General features: G+C 45.5%; 1 protein-coding gene across 1 annotated transcript in view; it reads left to right on the top strand.

Moving 5' to 3' along the window:
* The window catches only part of LRRK2 (leucine rich repeat kinase 2), a 2,398,611-nt gene that overhangs the window by 975,004 nt on the left and 1,398,914 nt on the right, over positions 1–24,693 (top strand). The window lies entirely within an intron of this gene.

Genomic DNA, 24,693 nt, shown 5'->3' with positions numbered 1-24,693 from the left:
TTCATATCGTCGTTGATCAAAAAGGCTTGCATTCTGCGAAATATTAGAGCCGATCCTTCCCTGTAAGTGCTGAATTTGGGCTGTAAATATTTTTATGAGAATCTAGTGCTGTAATACTGTATTACCCAATTCTATGGTACTTTGTACATGTACGTCTAATTTGAGAAAATAATGCAAAAGGTTGCAGTTACAGAAAAGCAAATTACACATCTTGTTTCTAGGTATGTGTAAATGAGAAGCCCAAATGTACATAGCCTTCAGGTGGTCTTAATCCTGCTAACTTATCTTTGCTTTTGTTCTGCCTCCATTTTTACGCATTGTCAACCTTTGAGTCGTTTTCAGGAATACCGCTTTTGCTTGTTGCCTATCCAGGCATCCACTGCCTGTCTTTGTATTCTGTTTGAGTAGCTATCACAGAATCAGTCTGACATCAATGAATGTGATAAGGATTTATACATTTTAGTTAGTGGGAGTCCCGAAACCTGTGTGCGGGGCCAGGCAGTACACCAATACGAAGCATCAATCATGTCCAAAAGTTTGTATTAGGGGAGGGTAAGCGCCATTTCATTTATAGTTGTGGGTATTGGGTGGCCGTAGCCGCACCTGTAAGCAAAAACATTTGTTGTGAGTTGAGCAACCTGAGGGTATTCTCCCAGGTAAACCCCAAGATTCCAATATTCAGGTGGCCAAGCGAAGGCCATCGCTCTTGGATCCCAACCCTAGAGGTGGACAAGCCAGGGAGGATCACCTGGGGAGGGGGAGTCTGGGGTATCAAATCTGAGAGTCCCTCAGGCGAGATGCAGTATCCTATTAGGATGACGGGGGGTAAGGAAGACATCCCCAAAGCGTTCATAGGATATTCAAGTCTCTCTCTCTTGAATAAGGAAGAGAAGTCCAATCATAGTAGAATGACAAGGGTGGGAAAGCACAGAAACCAGAGTGAACCAAATCTGTTTGGCTGTAACATCAACAGGTCTTTCCCCAAACCAAGTCTAAGGACTTCTTATCCATATCCGTCAAACCATTCCAAATCGCCAGTAAAAAAGGATAATATTGAGAAAAAGGAATTATCCTGGTTATATAAAAATCAAGCTGGTTGTTCTCCTGCTCCCCAATTTCAACCACTGTATTGCACTTCACCCTGCAAGAACCCTCATTGGTCTTGTCCCCTGTGTGCCCCCCCCATTTCCAATAAGTACTGGGACGAAGAAGAGCCAATCAAGACCAATGAGGATTACCCATAGAAACAACATAGGAATACAAAGTGAAGCCTATCTTCTAACATCTTTGAATAGTCCCACTAATAGTTAGGCAAGGTCCGGCACTTTTCCCCAACTGTGCACACTTGACTGCACTCAGGACTATAAAAGGTGTGGTGCTGCACAGGTGAATGAGCAAGCTGGAGATGCAGTGTGGAGCACAGGAGCCAAGCAGCAGAAGGAAGCTGTGAGGAGGACCAGGCAAACGTGGAAAGAACAGTGTGCCGAGACGCTGGCCTGTGATGCCAGAAGGGGTGCAGCGTGGCTAGGGAGCCATGTCTCCAAGGAACCGGTGCGAGGTACTTGACTGCAAGCTGCTGGCTGTATTTAAAGAACTGCATGTTCCCTTGGTATGTGTGCTGGTTCCAAAGGTGTCAGATGGGCAGGTGCTGAGACCCTGACCTCAACCCAAGCAACCGGGGGAAGACCGCTTGCCAGTGCCGTGATTACCGGTAAGTTGCATGAGAAAGGAAGAGAGAAACTTGGTAGTGTGTGGGTTCTGGAGCGGAATTGAAATGTTGTTTCAAGCTGCATGAAAGTAAAGAAAGTACAAAGGAAAGCGAATTGCAAGTGGAGCAAAAGGAAAGACGGAAAGGAAGCAAGATTGAATGCGCTAGACACCTAGAGTTCAAAGAAGAAACAAACTTTAAAAGTGAAAGGCGCTATAGGCGCGGAGACAAGAAAAGCAAAAGAAACACACAGGGGGCAATCGGCCCAAAAGCAAGGAAAGGGTGCAAGCTGCCCAAAAGCTAGAAAAGGGTGCAAGTGAGCACGATAAAGAGGAAAGAGTATGCAAGAGGCACAGTAAAGTGAAAAGGAGCAAGAAATAGGTGCGTACAGTTGCCCAGTAAAGCGGGAAGAAAGTATGAAAAGGGGTCCAGGAAACCCTAACAGTTAAGAGACTTGTGAAAGTAGAAGAAAAGGAGAGGGGTTATACATCAGAGTGGTCGTGCGAAGGGGGAGTAAAAAAAGCCTGGTGTTCTCGAAAGTCTCTGATACTGCCCCTGAAAAAACTGTGATTAACGAAGGGTGCATCCCGACAAGCGGAACTATTTTGTGTTGCATCAAAGGGGCATAAGCTTGGGGAAGAGAACCCTGAGAAGCCTATGAGGAACTGTGTGGTATTCTGTTTGAAACTTGAAAGAATTGAGACTTTGGGGAAGGGAATCCCAAGGAACCAGAGACAAAATATTGCAAGAAACCTGTTGAGAAGTTTTCACAAACAACCCTTTTTTATTGTACTAATTTTTATGACATTGGAAGAACTACAACAGTGGGAAAACCACCTAAAACCAGCTTATGTTTATATTTCTTTTTGGAACCACTATTTTCTTTTAGGAAGACTCACTGCCACATTTTGTGAAAGAGTGATAGGAAGCATAGGTTTAGACACAGACAGACTTTTGTTTTGGACTTGAAGACATCGCCGGGCTTTAGAAACACCAGTTGGGTGAACAATCCCTTTAGAGTTAGGGTCAGTTAGGTATTAATTACACCAAACCGGGGACCATTATCAAATAGGTTTTTCAAACTGTTATTTTTTGAGTCCGTCTCTCTCTTGATACCATACCTGTCTCAGAGTCCAGAGTGATGCGATGCGATGTGAGGAGGAGGGATGGGGGGCCGTTAACGCATCCTGCAGATGTGGTTTGTCTATGTGCCCACCTCTTCTACGCTTGTGACCATGTTAAGGCCCATGCTCATTCCCTGTCCATCTTTGCCCAAAACAACCTCCCTTCCAGATCGCTTTTACCTCTTCAGTGTAGATTTGAATGATATCAACTGCCATCTTTCAATAGCCTGTGTTTATTTGTAAGAAAGAAGGAAAGCAAATTTAATAACACCAAAAAGATGATGTAGTTAAAGTTGTGATGAGTAGTTTGAACAAGCTTTCACATAATTACCCATTCAATTAAAGAATAAAATAAATATGCATTTTACAAATACAAGAATTGGCACTAAATATAATTGCTTCCTGCTTGCAGTAATGAGTAATGTGTAGTTAATTGGAATTACATGGAAAATTGTACATTTTGGGTTGTAGCATTGCGCACATATTACCTCGAAAGCCTGTTAAAAATGGTGGTATTTTCCAGAAATGACAGCAGAGCACGTGGCTAGGTCACCCTGGCTTTGATTAGTGGAGCCACCCACCCATTTGTGTACAGGGATGGTGATGTTGTTTGGTGCTGTACCTAACACATTACTCTCATGCGTTCAACATTACCAGGGTACCACACACCGCTCTATCATAAGTACTTTGGTGGTATTGTGAAATTACAAATTGGTTTTACTTCATGGTGCAGATATTAGTTAAAAACGTGACATTTCTTGTTACTTTAACAAAAACAGGGAGGCAAACTGGGTAGATACCAATAGGATCCTGAGGAGAATAACTAGAATAATTGTTCTGTCATTTTAAGCATATAAGGCTGTTAAGATAAAAGTAAAATACTACACAGACCCTGAAAACAGGTTTCAGCTTGGACTGTTTTGATATCTACTGTATTGCCTCTATTTAATTCTCTTCATGGCTAATACCGAACAGTCCTTGAACTCCATTAATGTGAAAGCATAACTACTACATGCCCTTGTGCCCCAAGCAGCAAATCCAGTCAGATTGTTGAGGATCTTTGCAAAGTGTCCTCAGTTTACGATGCCAATGTCTTGGTCCTCTGAAGCAGCGTCTGCAGGGCTCAGAAGTCACAGAGGCAGACAGTGAGGTTGTGAGGCTTGAAAGGTTTAGGATGAGGGACTAATGTCATAGCTACTAATTCTGTTGAAGTTCTTGGTTACGAGGGGGAGGCAGTCTTGTAAATGTATGCAAAATTCATGCCTTGTCAGAATGGCATGGACACAGCAAACCATGTCATCAGAGAATGAATCCTTGAACTTGGCAACTTGGAATGTGGCTAACATGCTCCACTGCCTTTTTAATAGTATATCTTACCCTGAATAGTCCTGTAAATATTTACCCTTTAAAAAGTAGGCTCAAAAAGGATTGAGAAGACACAGGGAGCTCTGACTAGTGCTTACTGCCCACGAGGTACAGGTTCCGAAGTAACACAGGAAACGCAAGCTTGATGTGCTTCTGAACTGCAGCGTCTTCAGGTTGCTGTGACTACATGGGTACCATGCACAGTCTGTGTTAGAGACGCTGGTCATTGTCACCAGAGGGCTGTGTACCCTTCATTCGAGGTCTGGGTACAGCTTTGTTAGACCCTTGATTCTTTTACATCTCTGAAACTTTAGCACAGCGTGACCAGTGGTTGTCAGTATTGCCTCAGAGCCAGCGCTGTGGAGTGACACTCCTCTTAACGGGGAAGTAGTACCTCTGCTCAGAGACTGAGGGATTAGCTTCTCTTCCCTTAGTTTTCCTTGTTCAAGAGACATTTTTAATAAATGAATGCAGAAGGAGAAGCCCAGATCATCAGGGAGAAAGACTTTCAGCGCTCCTTAAAAAGAAGCAAGCTAAAGTACTGTTGCATTTTATCCAACACATTAGTTGTGATAGATCATTAGCCACTTTTAGTCACTTAGTGATTAGGGTTGCCTAGGGACCATTGACGACATAGCGAAGTGTGAATAAGGTGAATACTCCAGTTGGCGAAGACAAGAAAAGAAATGCAGGGAGCAAAGAAGATTCAGGAGATATCTACATTTGAAACTCTATTGTACTTTCAGGTAGTTCCACACTGGTATCCCGGCACCTATGTAGCTCCTTGAAAAGATATGTCAAGATATGTTGTCCTCAATAGAACTGCCAAACAATTTTAACCAAATAAATTCCTAGCCAATTAAGACTACACATGTATCAAAATATAACACATTTATGATTGTGCACATTCATTCCTTAATTATTTAATTGAAATAATGTAACAGAAAATATTGTGCATGGTACAGGTATTGGTAGATGTGTCCTCGCAAAGGATTTACTTGATAGTTTGCTTACAATGCTAATGCTCCATTAAATGCATGAATACAAAAATGGCCAGCATATTTTTGCATGCACAAAATGCAAGCTTCTTCAGTGCCTTCGAAAAGATATTGTTCTAATGGTTCCATTTTGTTACTTCAACTTCGAAATTATAGTTCTCTGTGACGTGTAAGATTGTGTATGTACATGTAGCTCATTTATGGTAGAAACCGCCTCTTTATTATATCCATATTATTGAGTGCAAAAGGATGTGCAATCCAAGTCCTAACTCAAATGACTCCTTGTGCATGCATAAATATATCCAAATTATTTCTTCCATTCATCATTTGGAAGGTTTGTTTCTAAAATCTTCAATGTCGTATGTAATGGGCCATAGGTAACTTGCTCCCAACATTTCCTGGACTCTCCTTTTCAGCTTTAGCTTTTAGCTCATGCAGCCATTTCCAGTTTAGCCCATGGGTACATCCTGTAATGTGTTCTTCCTCCCAGCAAGACCTGCTTATAGAGGGACCTTTTAACCTTTGTATGTCTTCTGTGACTTAAGACCTTTTAGTGTGTTATGTAACTCTAGTTGGCCTGCCTGCACAGTTTATCTACCCATGTCCCTAATATAGTTTGGTTGAACTATGGCACTAAGTAGATTACCCAGATTAGCAAACCTGTCCCAAATCTCAACAAGCTTTAGCGCAAGCCACAGGCATTCTTCCAGCCCCATAGTTTTGGCTTAACTAGTCATTTCTGAATGACCATCATTTTTCCAGGACAGTTTGGGCCGGTTAAAAGTAAGACACTCTTCTTGTATATTGTTGTGCCAAGGAAATACCTTTGTGCTTAAAGATAAACTCAATGACGAACATTTGTGAGATAACATTGCAATCCTGGATAAAATCTCCCTGGTTTATGGACACAAAGCAGTAATCGATGAGGGATGAATCCAATGTACCCAGATTAAACCACTAGCTATTGTTGTCACAGGTCATTGTTCTGAATTCCCCCACGCATCATCGGTTTTAAAAGCAAATTTTGGATTTATATGTGAACTGAGTTCAGCCATTGAGGTTTTGTCTCGCATGAGGGTGCTGTTGAGTTCGCTATGCTGTGAACTAAGAATGAAAGAATCAATCTCTTATTATTAGAACATGCTTGCTTTTGCACAACCACTCCTGCAAGTGAGTAAATCACTATTTTTGCTTAGTTGGATTAAAATTGGCATCTGTCTACTCCAGCAACTAGGACATGACAAAAAAGTTTCCCCCATTGATCTCTAAAATTTAGTTGCGACCTTCCTTGCAGTAATGTATGGAGCATCTTCTATTTTGAACTCATTCTGAATAGCCTTTGCTGAACCCTGAGCCCTGTACCCAGTTTATAATCCAACATGTCTAAACCGCAGCTCCCGCCAGCACCAGCTAAACCAAATTGTCTTTCTTCACTAATTTTTTAAAGGATTTCTCAGGGAAATAACTTGATCCCAAAATCTTGTGTAACATCCAGAAGCACATTCCCTCCTTAATGCTAACCCACACTTCAATCCCCTTTCTCACTTCCTTGTGTTGTCTGTTTCTGGGAGGCATGTTATGTGATGGCCTGCGGTGAACAAAACTGGGAGCAAACAACCATTTTCTTAAATTAGGATAATGCTGCTTCTCTGTAACTGATGGGTCAGGTCAGCTGTAGAAACAAATAGAGTGGCCAAAAACAACTTGTCTTCTAACATAAACAATCTCATTTCTACCCATCCTTGGTCATCTCTGGCTGCACCCATCACTCAGTCTTTGAGCAAGTGTTCTCTCTTGAGGTTCCTACTTTCTTGGACTCTCTAGCTGCTGGCTTCCCCTGCACCTTATTGTTGCGCCGTCACAAGGGTGGTCCTCCACCCACACCATGCTCACCAGATAACTATTGTGTTTGTCTCTGATCCCTCCATTTTCCTTGCTATGTTTGTTTCTCCTCTCCTCAGCTCACAATGCACGCTTTCTTTTTCTCTAGTATCAGATGTTCCTCTTTTCCTCCCCTCTTCTTCCTCTCACCCTCCTTCTCTCTTCCAATCTCTTTTGGGCTGCATTTCCTCTTCTCACCCCACTGCGCTTTCCTTAGATATCTGATGCTTATCCGTTCTGTCTCTTCTCTTACGTGCCTCCTTTCCCCAAATCTATTTCTTTCCTCCACTACATGATGTTCTTCTGAACTTCTTAGCCATCTTCTCTCCTCCACTCTCTAGTTCCTCTCCACTATGATGTTCCTGCTCGCCTCCTCCTTTCCTCTCTTGCTTAAAGTCTATCTGCCAACTGCCCCTAAACCACTCTTGTACTTTCACCAAACACCCAATCCTGTGTGCAACCCTCTTGTTTATATACAGCTTTTCCCCTGCCCCCTGGGATGGTTTTCACAAACGACAGGCGTGGATACTTAGCTGTACCTTATGGCAGTACACACTCCTTTGCAGTACCTAGAATTGCCCCCTTTACCTCTGTGTGCCAAGCTGCCATAGCCCCGCTCCACCATTTTGGATTCTCTGTGCTTGCCCACGTGGTAGTAAACTATTATGTAAGAGTGGAATACTCCCTGGCTGTCCAGCGTCCATCCCGTGCACAAGCTACTACTGCCTGTGATTTAAGACAGTCTCTACATGCTCTCATTTTTTTTTCCAAGACCCAATTATTATTGAAATCCTGTTGCAAGACTATTTTATTTTGGTGGGGCAGCCAGGGGGATCCACCTCACGCAAAGCCCAGGCCCAGCATCACACAGCTTGTTGAAGTACCCATCTCCCTTGGTGAACCACTATCCAGTGTGGCTGTATGGGAGGATTTCCTAGTCATTCTCCCTTGGTCTGCATTGATGGGCAGGAGGCTATTCCCATGGTAAGCAGCATGGGCACACTCTTCTCCAATAGGGACGTCCAAGCCCCCTTACCAACATTGTGGACCCCTGTGGAGGTCTTGACAGTTTTCCTGTGGGTTCTGTGGAACGCAAGTATGCTTTTAGCAGATCCTGTGAGGTTTGCAGACCTGTCTGGATCTATGGACTTATAATCAACATCCGCAGATCTGCAAGCTAAATCGCAGACATGAGGGTTTGAACCCCCAGGGCTTGTACGGAGGATATGGAATAGGCAATAAGAACAGCCTTCCTGCTGCCATTGTAAGTTTACCTGCCCACACTCTTAACTGTAAGCATCCACCTGGCATAGGCAGCTCTTCCTGTGTACACATAAATTCCAGAACTGCCACTAGGGATCACGCAGGCTTAGTCCAGCCCTCACTGCATCTCTCACCCTCATGGAGCTGAGACCCACCAACAATTACAGACGCAAGTGAAAATCCTCAACCCCATGTCCCACCCAGGGGAATTGGAGAAACATCCTACGTAAACCAGCCAACTCAGTCTAGTTCAATGGGTTTTGGAGCATTTTGTGGTCGGATGTGGTCAGAGCATTTTGAAGCACATTTCAGAGGCTGTGGTTGACTGGATGGTAGTGCAGGCAAAGGGGACCAGGAGTCTTCTGCAGGCTAAGGAAATAGCTGCCTTTTATCATTTTGCCTCTTGTTTATGCATAGCCTATCATTTTGCACTGGAACATCAAGAAATTAATGAAGTTATATGAAACCAAGGGAACATGGAGCTGCTTTCTGTATCACAAATCACCCATAGAGCCACATTTGCGTCTGACTTCTTTTGTATAACGGTCCCATTTGTAGAGGCACGTTATCACCGCTAGACCTCCTGCAGCGAGGTGTTCTCAACTCCTGACTTTCTCAGATTCAATGGAAGATCTTCACAGGCCTTTGGCAACCCATTGGATTTCTCAAATTGAAGAAACTATTTAGAAATCTCTCTCTCAGCCTCTGCTAAGGTCACCATTCCCCTTTCCTGCTGGCTCCCACAGATCACCTAACTGAACCAGTGCTGACTTGTAATGGATTCCTTCCTCCCACAGTTTCGTTATCTTAAAAATATCTCGGGTACAAGTCTGGCTTATTACATTATTTCTCTCTGCATGTGACACCATGAGTAGTATGTATGGATACTGTGTCCCAAGACATAAGTTACCTTGTTCTATGTGCTTGGACGCTGTTTTAGAGCACAACTGCTTCTAGCACGTTTGCCCTACATCCATGGCGCCACAGAAGGCCCTAGATTAAAATCTTGTAAACTGAGGGAAGCCCATACTTGCATTAGAGCGACACAGGCATTTTGGGTGCTTCGGTTTGAGAAATGTGCCATCTGCTTGTTGATGCACACAAAGGTGGTTATCTAATGAGTTGCACAGGTCTTCACCAATCTTCACAAGAATGGGAAAACACCTACCAAATCTACAGCTCCTCAGATCCTTCGCCTTTAAGGGCAGGTGTTAGTCCTCTGAAAAGTCCCAGAAACTGGCAGTGTAAGGAAGCTGAAGAAAAGATAACAAGAAAAAATAGCACAGGTGATCTGTTCACCAAATGAGTTGTCCTCCAAATGCAGATGCAACAAGTCTACTTACAACTCTGAAGAGTCGCCACCTACGATTGTGAAGTACTAATCCCCAACGGCTCCTCCACTACGGCACAGATGGAGGAATTCCGGTGAAGATGTTGCACATTTTTATTAAAGTTCCAGTGACAGTAATAGGACTCAGCATTTCTTGCACCTTTTCTGGCTGGTAGAGGACGCCTTTCAGCCGTAACTACATGCCCAAGAACTAGGCCCAGGCCTTGGATGTGTATACCTCTCTGGCGGCATGCTTCCCAGCCATTGGGCAAAGTAACTCGGGTACCGCTCTTTCCCAGGAAGTGCCGGAAGTGCCCTCAGATCAGAGTATCTGTCTAGATTTCGTCATCTCTTTGATGAAGGTGGCAGTGTCACATTCTTGCTAGAGTGCCTTGAGGACGGTGAGCTGGATGAATGCCCGTAAGAGTTCAACAAACGTGGTCTTGTTCAGCTTGCCTGCCCCCGAACTTCATGCTGAAAGTGGCCATGATACTTTCACAGAATTGGACATTGTGAAAAAGGCTTCTGCTCTGCACAGATCAGCATACTCAAATAAAAAAAAATGGGTTTGCCATGTACCACTTGCAACTGCACCCCTTTATATGACATCTCCATGCCCTTGTCCACCTCTAATGAGATGTCTAACTGAATTTACCTGCCACGCAGAAAGCTGTATTGCTGCTGCAGGTCCATGACAAGCCAACCTTTCGACCACTCGCCCCACATCACCCACCTTCACCTCTTTCAAAGCCAGAGCACAAGAGAGCCCCACACCACCCCCCCAGCACTGGCTCCTTTTCAAGAACATTTACCTCCCTAATCCACACACAAACACACACACAGAAATGAATGAGTGAAGCTAAAAGATTACCCAGAAAAACTTTAAGCACGCATAGAAAGCACATGTGGTTCAAATATGACTGCTCCCACACCCCAGCAAAACACTCTCAAAGTTACTACATAAAAACCCATTCTACAGCTCTTTCACACATTATCTTTCCCTTCATAAATATGATTGCAGAAAAGACTCGATATGGATAATTGATTAGCATACTCCATTTACTTTTTGCATAAGAAAGAAGTGACTTGTTATGTAAAATTAAAATGGAGAATGCCAGTCAATTATCCATATTGAGTATTTTCTCTAATCTTAGTAATAAAGGGAACGAGCATATGATTGTGGGTAAGGAGTTCATTTTACCCTGTAAGAATGTTTATAAAGATATTGATTGGTGTTTGTATCACCTTTTAATTATGGGTTTGTTAGAAAGCAAATAAAAAAAAGCAATGATTTGGTATCATGTTAAAAACATTAACTACTAACGGCAAATATCAGGAATATGTAAGACAAACCTTCCCTCATTTGGTCCCTTTTAAATACATTATTCAGAGTTATGACCAATGTGTGTATAGATTTCTTATACATCTAAGGTTCAATATGCTCCCGACAAAAATACATCTCCTATTATACAAGAACCTGCTAGCTTTGTAATATAGAAATAGAAACAGCTCGCCATGTATTAACTAAATGTAGTAATGTATTGACATTTTACAAGGCAGCATATTTTAAATATGTTAGCTTAAATAATATTTAATTTGAACAAGTGTCCCTTTTTATATTCAGGACAATCGCCTATTTTAACTGCCACAGCTCATCACATTTGACCTAGGGTTGAAAACATAAAACACATGCACTTAATGATGTATTATCTATTTGAAATTTTGATTAATGTAGTGTTCTGAAGGAGTAATATATTGTGTATATTCATTTATGGTTTTAAAGTAATGTGTTTATCAAGTAAATTATGAAATTGAATACGATGATATAGAATTTTAGTTATGAATTAAATGATTTTCAGGCCGATTCGTGGAATTAATGTGTGCTGAAAATTTCCGCGAAAGCTTGCGAATCGCAGAGCAAGTGCGAAAATCGCAGCAAAACCCGTGCACAGATGTGCGCTGAAAATCCTGGTTGGCGCACGCGGGCGCACACTTCACCAAACAGTGTGCGCTATGCGCACCGCAAAAGCGCACATAGCACGGCGCACACAACAAAAGTAGGCGGAACACGGGGCGTAACGCGCGGAACGGGGAACAACGCGTGAACATGGGGCGTTATGGGGGAAGTGCAGGAGGCAAATGCGCGGAACGCCCACACGCGCGCCTACAACATGTATTCATGGAATCGAACAGGGCTAACGCGTGCGTCAGAAGAGACGCGCTAATCCGTAAACACGTACGCCAGCAGGAAGCAGGCGTAGGCGGACCCACACAGCATAAAAGTGCACGCAAACAACAAACAAGCTCTGACGCTACGATGAATATACCGTTCCTCGCAGCAGTGGGATACCGCAGGAGGAGGAGGAGGATAGTCGGGGCCAGAATTTGTACACCCAGGACCAGCCTTTTTTGGATGCCTCATGACCAGGTGTATGGGAGGTACAGGTTTCCACCTCACATAATACTCGACCTGGTGAGTGAGTGAGAGGATGACCTCACATCACCCACCCTGTGCTCCCAAGCACTGAGCCCCTTGGAAAAGGTGCTTAATGTACTGCACTTCTTGGCTACTGTGTCATTTCAGCGGACAAGTGCCATAGTGGAGGGGGTGTCACAGGCCACGCAGTCACGCTGCCTGTACCAGGTCTTGGCCATCATGACTGCACGGCCATCAGTCCGCAGGCACATATACCTGCCCAGAACACCTGCAGAAAAGCAGGCTGTTGTCCAGGATTTTTACGGGGTGGCACACTTCCCCAAAGTGCTAGGTGCCCTTGATTGCACCCATGTGGCTCTACGTCCTCCCAGGGCATCAGAGCACATCTATAGAACCCTCAAGCACTGGCATTCCATCAACGTGCAGGTAGTATGTGATGCCAAGGGAATCATCACCTCAGTATATGCCAACTATCCAGGGTCCACCCATGACAGTTTCATATACAGAATGTCAACCCTAAACCGGGACCTAGAAGCTGGGCAGCATGGAGATACATGGCTGCTTGGTGAGTATAAATGCCACTGCACATGCATGCATGTCAGATACTGAGTAATGTCACAAGCCCACTAATGATACCCATCATCACCTCCCCAGGGGACAATGCCTACCCTCTGAGCACCCACATGTTGATGCCAATTCGGAACCCCACCACACCACCCGAGGTAAGATACAACACAGCCCATATTGCAACCCGGGGCATAGTGGAGCGCACATTCGGAGTGCTCAAGTCACGCTTTCGCTCCCTTGACCGTTCTGGTGGGCAGCTGCTACACGCTCCCCCAGTAGTGTGCAGGATCATAGTGGCAGCATGTGTCCTGCACAACGTTGCAACACGCCGGGGCCTGGCTGTGGACATGGTGGTGCCCCCACATCCCCAACCACATGCACGGCCGCTGCGCATGGGAGGGGAAAGGGCACGTGGTGAGGCAGCCCGTACGCAGATGGTGGCTAATTACTTCACCTAAAATCACACCCCTGTGGAGTGCACACAGCCCTGGCATATAACCGCTGAGAAACAATGATGATGACATAAGGGACAGTCAACTGTCAGAACCATACCAGCCTGAGATTGGTCACCTGGAAGTGATACATTGTGTACATCCCTACCTACCGAAAGACGACCAATGCTGTGTCATTAAAAGACATACATTCATTCTGCATGAATGACTACCCCCTAGAAAAATAAAACATGAAAATATCGCCATGTCACCCAACCACTCCCCATCTCCGCCACCCAACACACCATGGCATGCCATGCAATGTGAAAGCAAACAAAGCAATGCACAAGACCTGACACAAGTGTCACAAAGTGCACTGTCCCAAATGGAAACAGCCCACAGACAATATGCTCCCAGTAATCAATAACAAACAGCACACATGACCAAATACTTACCACCAACACAATACAGCAACACAGCATGAAACATTGCAAAAACATGACAGTACAAAGTCAAAGTAGTGGTAGTCTTACAACCTGAATAAGTCATCACATCGACCCCTTCCAACTGCAGAGTGTTGCTGCCACGCAAATGTCAGTGTACTGCTTACAGCATGAACAACATCTGCAAAGGAGACAGCCTTGTGAAGACATGAAGGTACCTGCAAATTTTGAGGAAGACATGGATGCACAAGCACATATCAATACACCATGCAGTGTTCAATACAACAATACCCACAATGGATGTCCACACAGTATTGACTACAGACTTCCCACACAGCTCATTAGAGCCCAATGTCAGTCACTGTGTAAATCACTGTCACTTGGTCACACCCTTTGCAAGGCCATGGAAATGGGAAGCAGGAGGGGTGTGTGTCGCGAACCCAAGCATCTAACCCAAACTCAGGACAAGCCTGCATGTGTCCAGCCAGAATACACAGTGGATGCCCACGGGAGCCACACAAGGCAACACACTGTAAAAAATGTTTTAAAAAATTATCAAAAATCAGAAAAGCCCATGTGGGGGGGGGGAGTCCACCCAGGAGGGTCGAGGACATGGTTCACACCAACACCCACCTGTGTGGATGTTGCGGGGAAAAAAAATACCTCCATGGGCCCATGGCCTGCCATTGTGGGAGAACTGCTATCGGTCTCTTCACCCTCTGCTGCTGCATCAGGAGGTGGTGGTGCTATGGGAGGCAGCCCACGCAAAGCCCTGGTATGGTCCTCCATGGCAGCAAGCATACAGGTCTGGAAGGTCTGATTCTGGAGGATGATAGTGTGGAGATCCCCATGTAGCACTTCACGGGTTGCCTGCATGCATGGCCTCGCGTGATTCCCGGATCTCCTCACGGGTTGCCTGCAGCTCAGCTGAGAGCGAACATGTGAGCTGCTCCAGCTGCTTTTCTGCCCTAAAATTTCAGGAAGCCTCAAGTTCAAGCAGAGTCTCCCTTACGTTATGGAGTTCTACCTTCAGGGCTTCTCTGTGGCCCTGTGACTCTATTGATATGGCTTTTCACAGAGTCTCCAGTGCCACCCGTCGGTCCCTGTTGGACGCCAGCATGTCTTCCCTGTTGTAACGCTCACCTGGCTCCCACGGAGGCGCTGGTCTGGGTTGCTGTGGCCTCTTCAAGCGTGATGTGCAGAATTCGGACCACCGATTGAACAGGACCCCCAAATCTTGCTTGTCTGGCCCATAGGAATATCCTTCTGCAGATGAGAAAGGGGATTAACTGTCTGCTGAATAGTGTGCTTGCTCCCCCCTTTCCCCCTTCGTTCTTCTCTGACTTCCTCCAAATCCCCCGGTTTAAGCTCACCTTATGGTTTGGAAGGATGAACTCTCCATCCTGCTTCTGGTGCAGGGGCGCGCGTTCGTCCAGTTACTTCACTGGTTTTAAGAATGGCACTGGCACATCCACTTGACTTTTCTGAGCGATACGCCATAAGTATGAAGATGCAAAAGTTCCAGTGAGATCCTCCTTTTATGTTGTTTTTTCTGTCCTTTATTTCAGGTGCCAAACAAAGGCGATGCGTTGAGGGGTTAAATTGCCGGTGGTAAATCAGGTGAGTTAGTGATGAGGGCGACCCCTCTAAATGTCTTTATAGTTCCCCAGTAATGTCTTTTGTCCTTTTCCCATAGGGGCCGGGGTGCGATGCCTGCCAAAGATGCGGCGCCGACCCGAGATGTGGAATGGTTCACCAAGAAAAGCCGGTAAGTAATATGGCTGAAAATTTGGCTTTCCTCTTGTGTTCCCTTGCTCACCTTTTGTCTCTTCTTCTCTCCCCTAGGTGCAGAGATATAGCGACCGGTGCTGAGAGCCGCGATGGAGCCGGGCGGCGTCTCAGGAACAGGTGAGTGAAGCGTGGCGCTGCAGCGAGCAACGGGGTGCTTTTAAATGGAAGTCTTCCTTCAGGAATGCTGGTGTGAAGATTCCGGATGCAGGTAAGAAGGTTGAATAAGTTCTTGGTTTTCACCTTTCTCTTCTCTTATTCTCTTACAGGTGTTCCAGGTTCGAGGCGGGCGTGGCTGGAGTCCAGGTGCAGGAGCAGAGACGGTGAGCGTTCAGCTGCTGGGGCGCAGAACAACGCGAAGCATGTGTGGCTGTCCGGGCGTGGCTTAAATTGCTTTGGAAGAAGTTCCAGGTGAGTATTCTTCCACAGCCCCACCCAAGTAACAAAATAGTTCCTTCAGAAAAATAGTCCCTCCTAAGCCTCATTTGGCTTGGTTCTTCATGCAGCATGGTCTGCATCAGGTGAGTGTGCAGCATGGTCTGCTTCAGGTAAGTGCACCAAACACTTCCCCTTATGAGCCTGGCGCCTATGGCGCCAGGACTGATGTCCAACATGAGCCTGGCGCCAACGGCGCCAGGACAGAGTCCAAAGAGCCCCTATAAAGGGCCGCTGGGCTTTTACCCGGGGGCGTGATGCCTGCTCCCGGGGGTGCTGGGCCTGGCCTGGTGCTGCGGGGGTAGGCATCATGACACCTGTGTGATTGGCCAATGGAGTCTGTTGCCTGTTGTTGTTGCTCCATCTGCCTTTCAGAGGGGATGATGGAAGTGGCCACCCTCTCCATTGCCTGAGCCATCATTTCAACTGATGCTGCCTGTTGGGTTGCCATACCGTACATGGAGGTTTCCCATACAGTATTGCCTGGTGGCGCTCGGCCACCGCGTCGGTGGGCACCACACCTGTTTGGTGCAAGGCGATCTGCACCTTGCTGTGCTGGCACTGCCTGAGGCTGCAGGACTGCATTCCCCCTCTGATCTGCTGGCCCAGGATCAGATGTTGTGGAGTGTGACCCTGCATCCGTAACCGCCAAGCCTGCCTCAGTGCACTCCATGCGGAGGGCACTGAGGCGGGCCGAGTGCCTCGAGGCAATTCGCAGGTAGTTGGAGGTCAACATTTCATCGTCCCTGCGAACCCTCGGGCCATGGAAGAGGACCGCCTCCAGGACATTGAGCGGGAGTTCGATGATGCCCTGGCCCGGGACATCAAAAAGTGAGCCGTCGGACTAGCCCGCTGCCATTGTAAATAGTTAGTTTTAGGTTTCATTTTGGTTTTCATTTTTGTTGGGGCGCTTGGAGAATACCCCACATTTTTGTATATAGTTCTTCATTGGTTAGTGTATTTTTGTAGGTTTCATTTGGACAGTTGGGCTCATGGACCCAGAATTTCATCCTTGTAAATAGTTGGAGTGTGGATTTGTCGGCATTTTCTTTTTTACATTTTTCCATGGAGCAATGGATTTTACTTTTTCATTTCTGTTTGGATTGGCTTTGTTGGAAGGAGACTTTGGAGACATTTTTGATTTCATATATTTTGGATTCTGATTTCCTTTTTTTATCATTGTGACATTCTGCATTGTTTTCCTTATGTACATGGTCTTTGGATTTCTTTAACCACATTTTTTGTTCAATACATTTGTTCCCGTACTTCAATATGTGGTATTCTATCATTGATTTCTTGCATGTCACGATGTGGGTTTTCACATTCACTGGCACCCATTGTCTGTGTGTAACGGACATGTGTTGATGTACATACATACCATTTGGGTTATTTCATGTAATGGGCATTTCAATGTGGGGTGTATGTTATGCTTGGTTGGTTATTTGGGCAGGGGTGGCGTGCCGTGGGATTTTGGTGGCCATGAGGGCCATGATTGTGGGTCATGTGGACATGTTGGGGGGGACATGAGTGGGGGCCTGCTGGTGGGTGCCCCTCACTGCTGGGTGGTGGGGGTGCAGGGGGACATGAGTGGGATGAGTGGGGGCCTGCTGGCAGGTGCCCCTCACTGCTGGGGGTTGGGGGTGCAGGGGGACATGAGTGAGACATGAGTGGGGGCCTGCTGGCAGGTGCCCCTCACTGCTGGGGTATGGGGGTGCTGGGGGACATGAGTTGGGGCCTGCTGGCAGGTGCCCCTCACTGCTGGGGTGTGGGGATGCAGGGGGACATGAGTGGGGGCCTGCTGGCAGGTGCCCCTCTCTGCTGGATGGTGGGGGTGCTGGGGGACATGAGTGGGGGCCTGCTGGCAGGTGCCCTCACTGCTGGAGGGTGGGGGTGCTGGGGGACATGAGTGAGACATGAGTGGGGGCCTGCTGGCAGGTGCCCCTCACTGCTGGGAGGTGGGGGTGCTGGGGGACATGAGTTGGTGATCATATTGCAAGGTGACATGTGGCTTGGCTGGGGGGCATGCCCATGGTGGATGGGCTGCCTGAGGGACATGACCAGGGGTGCAGGGTAGTCCCCTGTGGTATGGGCTGCCTGCAGGGGATGTGGAGGGGGTAGAGGGGACACCTGGCAGGACCCACACTGCCAATTCACGTGTGGGACTCCCCGCGCACCCCACTGGATACACGTACACCACTCTGACAGCAAAATCACGTGTTAAACTTGCCGCAAGCCCCAGTAATACATGTACACCACTCGCACAGGGCCAATCGCGTGTGAAACCCCCCGTGCACCCCAGTAATACACGTACCCCGCTCGCACAGGGCCAATCGTGTGTGAAACTCCCCGCAAACCCCAATAATACACGTATCCCGCTCGCACAGGGCCAATCGCGTGTGAAACTCCCCGCGCACCCCCAAAATACACGTACCACGCTCGCACAGGGCCAATCGCGCCGGGGTGTACATGTATTCAGAGGGGTGCGCGGGGAGTTTTACAGGTGTTTCTGTGGTTGGGGGGCTGTATGCTGCTCCAACGACCTGTGCGCCATGTACGGGATTTGTGCGCTGTGCATGGTGCACAGGGAGGGGTTGGGAGCGTAACTGACGCTGCTGCAGGGTCGCTGCGCCACTCTGCGCCACGGCTGGTTTTGGATGTTGAAATCCATGAATACGCTGTGCATGGAAATGGATTTTAGCGCACGTGGCTGGTGCAGACTGTCGCACGCGCACACTGTGCGCCAGTCGCGTGCGCCACTTGTGCGCTGGATTCTATGAATTACCCCGTTTATGTTATAGTATTTGAATGATGGTCTTTTTTTTTATATGTGAGGTTTAATGTAGTCCCATGGATAGCCATTGGCCACACAGTCTGCCTAGCAACAGGCATTCATGCCCCAGGGCAGGGACTGATACCAGTGTGAGGGGTCAGAAATGTGAGGCAGACAACCTTTTGAACAGTTTTCAAAAGATGCTATTTTATTAACTCAAAAGATTGGATAAACCCCTCACTTTCCCTATCCTGACAATAATGTCCCTGCCTAAAATAAACTAAAGGAAACACTCTAACAAAAGTATTCTGTCCGTCACACTTATACATGCAATAACTCAACAAGGTAATATATGGCAGTTAAACTAAATCAGATGTATTTGCAAGATTCACAACTTGATAACAGTCTCTCCTTATCTGGGTGAATTCCCCTTCCCCAGATTTTAGCAGGATTCTGTTCAACAGTTTCAAAAAGATAAGGAAATACTGTCTTGTAACAAAATTCTACTTTAGGTCTTTTAGTTTCACTTTGACAATAAAAGATCCAACTTGAATTCTCCCAATAGTTATTATCCAACAAGGTGACAAAGAATTCAAAATAACTTCTCATCAACAAACCATACTTTCATAGTTCTTTAGAATCAACACGCAAGTCTTTGTTACGATAATTCTGCAGTCGCTCACAAAACCTTTGGTTCCACAATGTTAGATGAATTTGTAACAATTTATAGAACACTTGCTTCTGTAATATACATTTTGTCAGGATGCTTCAATAACAATGCAACAAAATATTCCAGTGGCTCTGCCACTTACTCTTCAAGACGTTTAAACACACCACAGTACTTCAGTGACTTCTGCCTGGTCTACTCACCTGCCAGGCCTATACTATAAGGGCCTTTGTCCTGGTGTGCTCCTTTGCCAGGACTAATAAAACTACTACTACTTCTACGAGTACTTGTGTGGTTATTTGTTATCTTCATGCAACTTGGAGGATTATATCTGGATATAGTTTAAACTACAACTTCTACTTCTTTGGGGAAACATATAACAAATTGGTGCCGTGTGCTTTGCACTCCTGTTTACCACATGAAATACAGGTTATTTCTCTCCTTCTCTACAGTTTTTGTGAGAAGGGCAGCCTTCCTGCCATTTTGGTTTTCCCCCTCTTGCATTAACCAAGTTCTTATAATGTCTCCTTCTCACTCCTGCTCCTTGTTGCCCCTCTATTGTCTCTTTTCATTTCTGACAAGGGGTTTACAAACCAGTCGGGTCTTTAGGGTTCCGTTTTGATTGGGACAAGGATGGTTTGTCCTTTTAAAGCAAGGTTACCTCTTTGTGTTGGTAATTATTCTGACCTTTTAATTCACAATTAAAGTTTGCTAGTTTGTTTGCCAAACTCTTATTCTTCGCTTTAGCCACCTCACATTCCCTTGGTATGCAAAAAAAACTATCTTTGTTTTACATCAGTTTGGTATGCTTCATATTGAGGTTTCTGCCACTCTACCGCTTTTACATTAGTTGGGTATTCAAAAGACCCGCTGAAAGCCAGCAGGCATTTACGGAGTGCTCCGGGGTCACAATGCTTAAGTGAACTCACTGGCTTCTTTTTCTCTGGACATCAGGGAAAACTACCTTGCTTGGATTTCAGTGTCCCTTGCTGAGCAGAATAGGAACATTCCGTGCTCCTAAGGCTCTCTGGCACTTGCCTGCCACCGGAGTCGGCCTCGCTGGGAGCAGGGGGGGAAGCCTTCTTGGATTCATGCTTCCTTCTGTGCTGTCTCTGCAACCACAATCTTCTGGGAAGCAGTCTGTAACAACAATTCTCCCTGCTGCGTGACCTCTGCAATAACGATCTCCATGGTGAAAGCTTGTGCTTGTATCACTTCCCACTGTACAATCTCTGCACTGCAGGTCTCCAAAGGAAAAGACCCTCTCAGAACTGGCATCCGTACTCCCAAGCCACAGCGGTTCTGGCATCCATCTTCCTTCAGCTACAACCCCTGCACTGTGGAGTTTATGCCTTTACTCCACCTGCTACTGCTACTCCTCTCTATGGCACGCACCTGAGGGGGCCTTTTATGCCTCTGTCTCACACAGGTGTGGGTCATTACCACTAATAGGCTGCATTTTGCAGTCTTGTGCCTCTGCAGTCCTCTTCTTTGTCCCAATACTTTGGGCATTATGGGATTTGAGTCTATAATGTAAAAATCTGTTTTCTCCACTTCTTTCATTTGACAATATGCCATAAGAAGGGTAATATCTCTGGGGAAGTTATAACCAGTATTATACCTTTCTTCTTTACTTGTACCCACCCCATTTCCCATGTGAGCCTCCCGTACAACGCTATCTCCAAGGTCAGGATGTGTCTGCCTTTCCCATGCCACATGAGATATCCCAGGCCACAGTTTCTGGGGCAGTCCTCTCTGATTCATCACACCATACTGTCCCAGCCCCCACATCCGGCCAAACATGCACAACCCACACCTTCGCCTGCGAAAAAAGCAGCTTTCTCCTGGAAAAGGCTTCTATATAACACAATTCCAGCCCTGAGCGGGCAGGAGGAAGGTCACAGAACAATATAGCCAAAGGGCAGGCAAAACTCTGGTCACACAGCCATCTAGAGTGCAAGCCACTCTTATGTTATTATGTTACTTGAATTTTTGTTCAGCGTTGGTCTACTCAGAGGGTCTTGGATCTCCTTGCATGGTTCAAAGTTTGAGCTTTGAGCTGGGGTGATGTGTGAATTATTGGGTGGGTGGAGCTTGAGTCTGGTTGCTGCATTTCGTATGGTTTGCAAGGGGGCAAGCATGCTGTTGGTGAGTCCAGTGTGCAGAAAATTGCATTAGTCCAGCTGGGAAAGAACTAGCACTGTAGAAGTCATCAGGGGAGGATGTCTGATTTTGCATATGAGGTGTAGTTGTAGATTGCATGTTTTTGTGACAGCAACTATGTGATGCGTGAAGAACGGTGGGGGTTGATGGTGAAGCCACCACGTGGTCCCGTAGATCAACCACAAGATTGCACGTGGTGGTAGGTGGCATAAATCCTAATTTTTTATGAGTCCATAGTATTCTATGGGGTTTTCAGCAGCACCACAGGCAGCGGTAGTTCCTCCAGTGGTAATTCTGCCAATTGTCCGATTTCTCAGCATTTATGGTGGAGGATTTATCTTCCTTATTTTCCTGGAGGTAGATCCCCCACTTTAAGGCCTAACTTTGAGTTTGGTGGTGTTGGAAAAGTGGCAGTAATTCTGATACCACCACTTTTATACATTCTTGGCAGCCTTTTCTTCTACCATGAAAATCATTGATCTTCTAAATAATGTACAGTCTTCATTGGGTCTTTGCTATTTTACCTTCATCCAGAGTAGTTTCAAATGATGATTTCATTCAAAGGTTCATAATCTAATAAGAGCTAATGGATTTTAAGATGCTGCATCAATAAGTTTAACTTCTAACACCGGCTCTTCACTACATATGCTATTAATATTGTGGTAGGTCAGAAGGAGACGCACGTGTTTTGCCATTGTAGACTTTCTTTTATTGAAATAATAAGTGTAAAAGGCCTCACTATCTCTAATCTATGGATTTCCCTGCCTAACCCAACTAAGGTGCTTGTCATCCGTTGTGAAGTCCAAACTAAACTGTCTGTCCTCAATCCAAAGCTAAGGTGCTCTGTCCCCACCACTAACACAAAAATTAAAAAGGAAAATTGCTCCCTTCTCCTGGATAGGCTTCCTCAGCCTTAGCAGCAAATTTTGAGATACTTTTTAGATAGCTCTTGAATTAATTAATTTAGTTCCTCTAGGAGACTTTTCCAAGTCTCGGGTTCCCCCTCTTTATAGGCTTCTCCTTCACAGCCTTATGGTCTTTGGAAATTGTCAAACAGTGTCTAAGTGTCTTTAAGTGTCTCTGAAAGTCTCACCTCCTCTGAGATTACTAGGGATACTGAAACCCTCTTTATGTGGTTCTTATCCTCTCCGTTTCTGTAGATCTTAAAATCCTTTTGAATTAGGCATTTAAAATCTTGTTCCTCCTGCTCTATTTCTATGTCCTTCTACTTGAGAGATTTATTGCAGACCTGCTCGTTATTCTTAATCTCTTGTCCAGTTCTTATATTACTTACACTAGTAAAAAGAGATTTCATACTGTTTCTCACTCTTCTTAGTTTCAGGCCACTCACTGGGACGCGTAGGCTGAGCCGACTCTTTATCCCCGTCTTCCCTCCCACGTCTCTCGCCACTTTGCTTTATATATGTTGGCATCACTGGGCCTGTTTGCAGGAAAGGGACTTCCTTCGTAGTCAGGACAGCTTTGGTTCTCGCTCCGACACCTTCTTTTTCTTCTCCGTGGCACCTGTGCTCTAGCGGTCTGTGTTGTTACCAGAATGTACAGTCCACCTCTCCTGGGTCACGCCACTGCTCTTGAATTGCTCTTTCTCCTGGTGATTTCATATCCCTCTCTCTGGTTTTCGCCATCCTCAGTTCTCTACAGCAACTTGCAGTTTCCTCCCAATGGAGTATCTCCAGACTTTCTCAGCGCTCCTGACTCGACCGATTTGAAACTCCCTAGTTTCGCTTCTCATGGACAGTAGTCCACCTTCCCAGAAGAGGATTATAGTCTGTTCTCTTATAGTTGATAACTCTTCATTGTTTGTTCATTCTTCTTCGTCACAGTAGTGTTGGTTTCCAACCATTGAGTAATTGATGTTCTCCGCCCAGCATTATTCTTCTTCACAGTAGTTTTGGTACATTGTTCCTCAGTTTGGATTTTGGGTCTTATGTCACAATAATAACAGTGGCTTTGTTTGATGGTTGTCTCTAGAGTTCTGATGTTACTCTTGCTCTAAAAGAGAGGGCTCTAAGGAGATCTTCTGCGGAACAGGTGTCCATGTCCCACAGAGGGGCGTCTCTCCCAGTGACGTCCTGCATGCCGCCACCCCATGAAGGATTATTGCATAGTGGGCTCACCTCCTTAGCCTCAAAAGATAAGCTTCCCTCTGGTGAGAAGTGACTGAATACCGGGATTTGCCACAATGTCCAGAATAACTGTGTAATGTGATAGTTTATTCTTCTATTCTGTCTATTGCTGTTAAAAAAGGTAGTCTTCCACAAGGAGTTTGTGCAATTCTGCTAAAGCTAGCAGATCAGCCATGGCATTTTAGTTTCATTTCCCGGTTAACTGTGTATACAGTACCTGTTATGTTTATGAGATGGATGCATATAGTGCACCAAATGCATTCTATAAGCATGAAATGGAGTCAAGGCCATATGCATATGACGGCCAACCTAATTGTAAAACTGTTTAAATCTTGGCCTGAATAAAAATGCACTGTATTGGGACAATCGTTTTCTGACAAGTTGCCAGTAGCAGTAACTTTTTGAAAAGTTAACCTTCCACTCATTTAGACTGTCTAATATGTGCTCAAGTAGCAAGTACTCAAGTAGCAAGTGCATACTCATAATCCTTGGCTTGTGCTAAGTGCTAATGAAAGAGTTAGACATGGAGGAAAATGCAAGCAAGAAGTAGATAAAATCTTCTTGGGCACCTTGGCTCAAGTTTTAAAATAATTTCAGGAACACATTCCTTTTGGAGAGGATATGTTGAGAACCAAAGGGTTTTTATTTAAACATCAGAGGATTAGCTTTATTGCCTATTTTTATCACAGCAAGTAACCCGGTCAGATAGCACAGCGAGTAGAACGCTCGCTTTGACATCCATGCAGAGTCTGCCGATGCAGGTTCGAATACCAGCAGAGCCAAACTCAGCCTTTCATCCTTCCAAGGTCGATAAATGAGCACCACACTCTGTGGGTAAGCAGCGCTCAGATGCCGGAGGGTTTGTAGCACTGTATAAATGCAAATAAACAAACAAATATGCATAACTACAAAACTCATAATTGAACAAAATGATTTACATTAACCCCACAAAGATAGCATCTATTATCATAGTGAAGGCTACCTTAAAGGAATAGGGGCTGCAATCGATTCTCCTCACTTGTTAACCTTGTGTTTTATCTGAGGGTGCAACTTGTGACCAATGTAAATTATTTTGTGCCTTGAAAAAGCACTCTTAATGAGTTGGCACTCTTTTATCTTTGGTCTAATTCGGGGACATGCTTTGTTTTATACAGCATTGGTATTTTTCACTTGTTC

Source organism: Ambystoma mexicanum, chromosome 12 (assembly GCF_040938575.1).
Source record: "Ambystoma mexicanum isolate Mex_15411 chromosome 12, UKY_AmexF1_1, whole genome shotgun sequence".
Classification (NCBI taxonomy): domain Eukaryota; kingdom Metazoa; phylum Chordata; class Amphibia; order Caudata; family Ambystomatidae; genus Ambystoma; species Ambystoma mexicanum.
The sequence above is the reverse complement of the archived record's forward strand: the minus strand, read 5'-3'. Positions and strand labels throughout refer to the sequence as shown.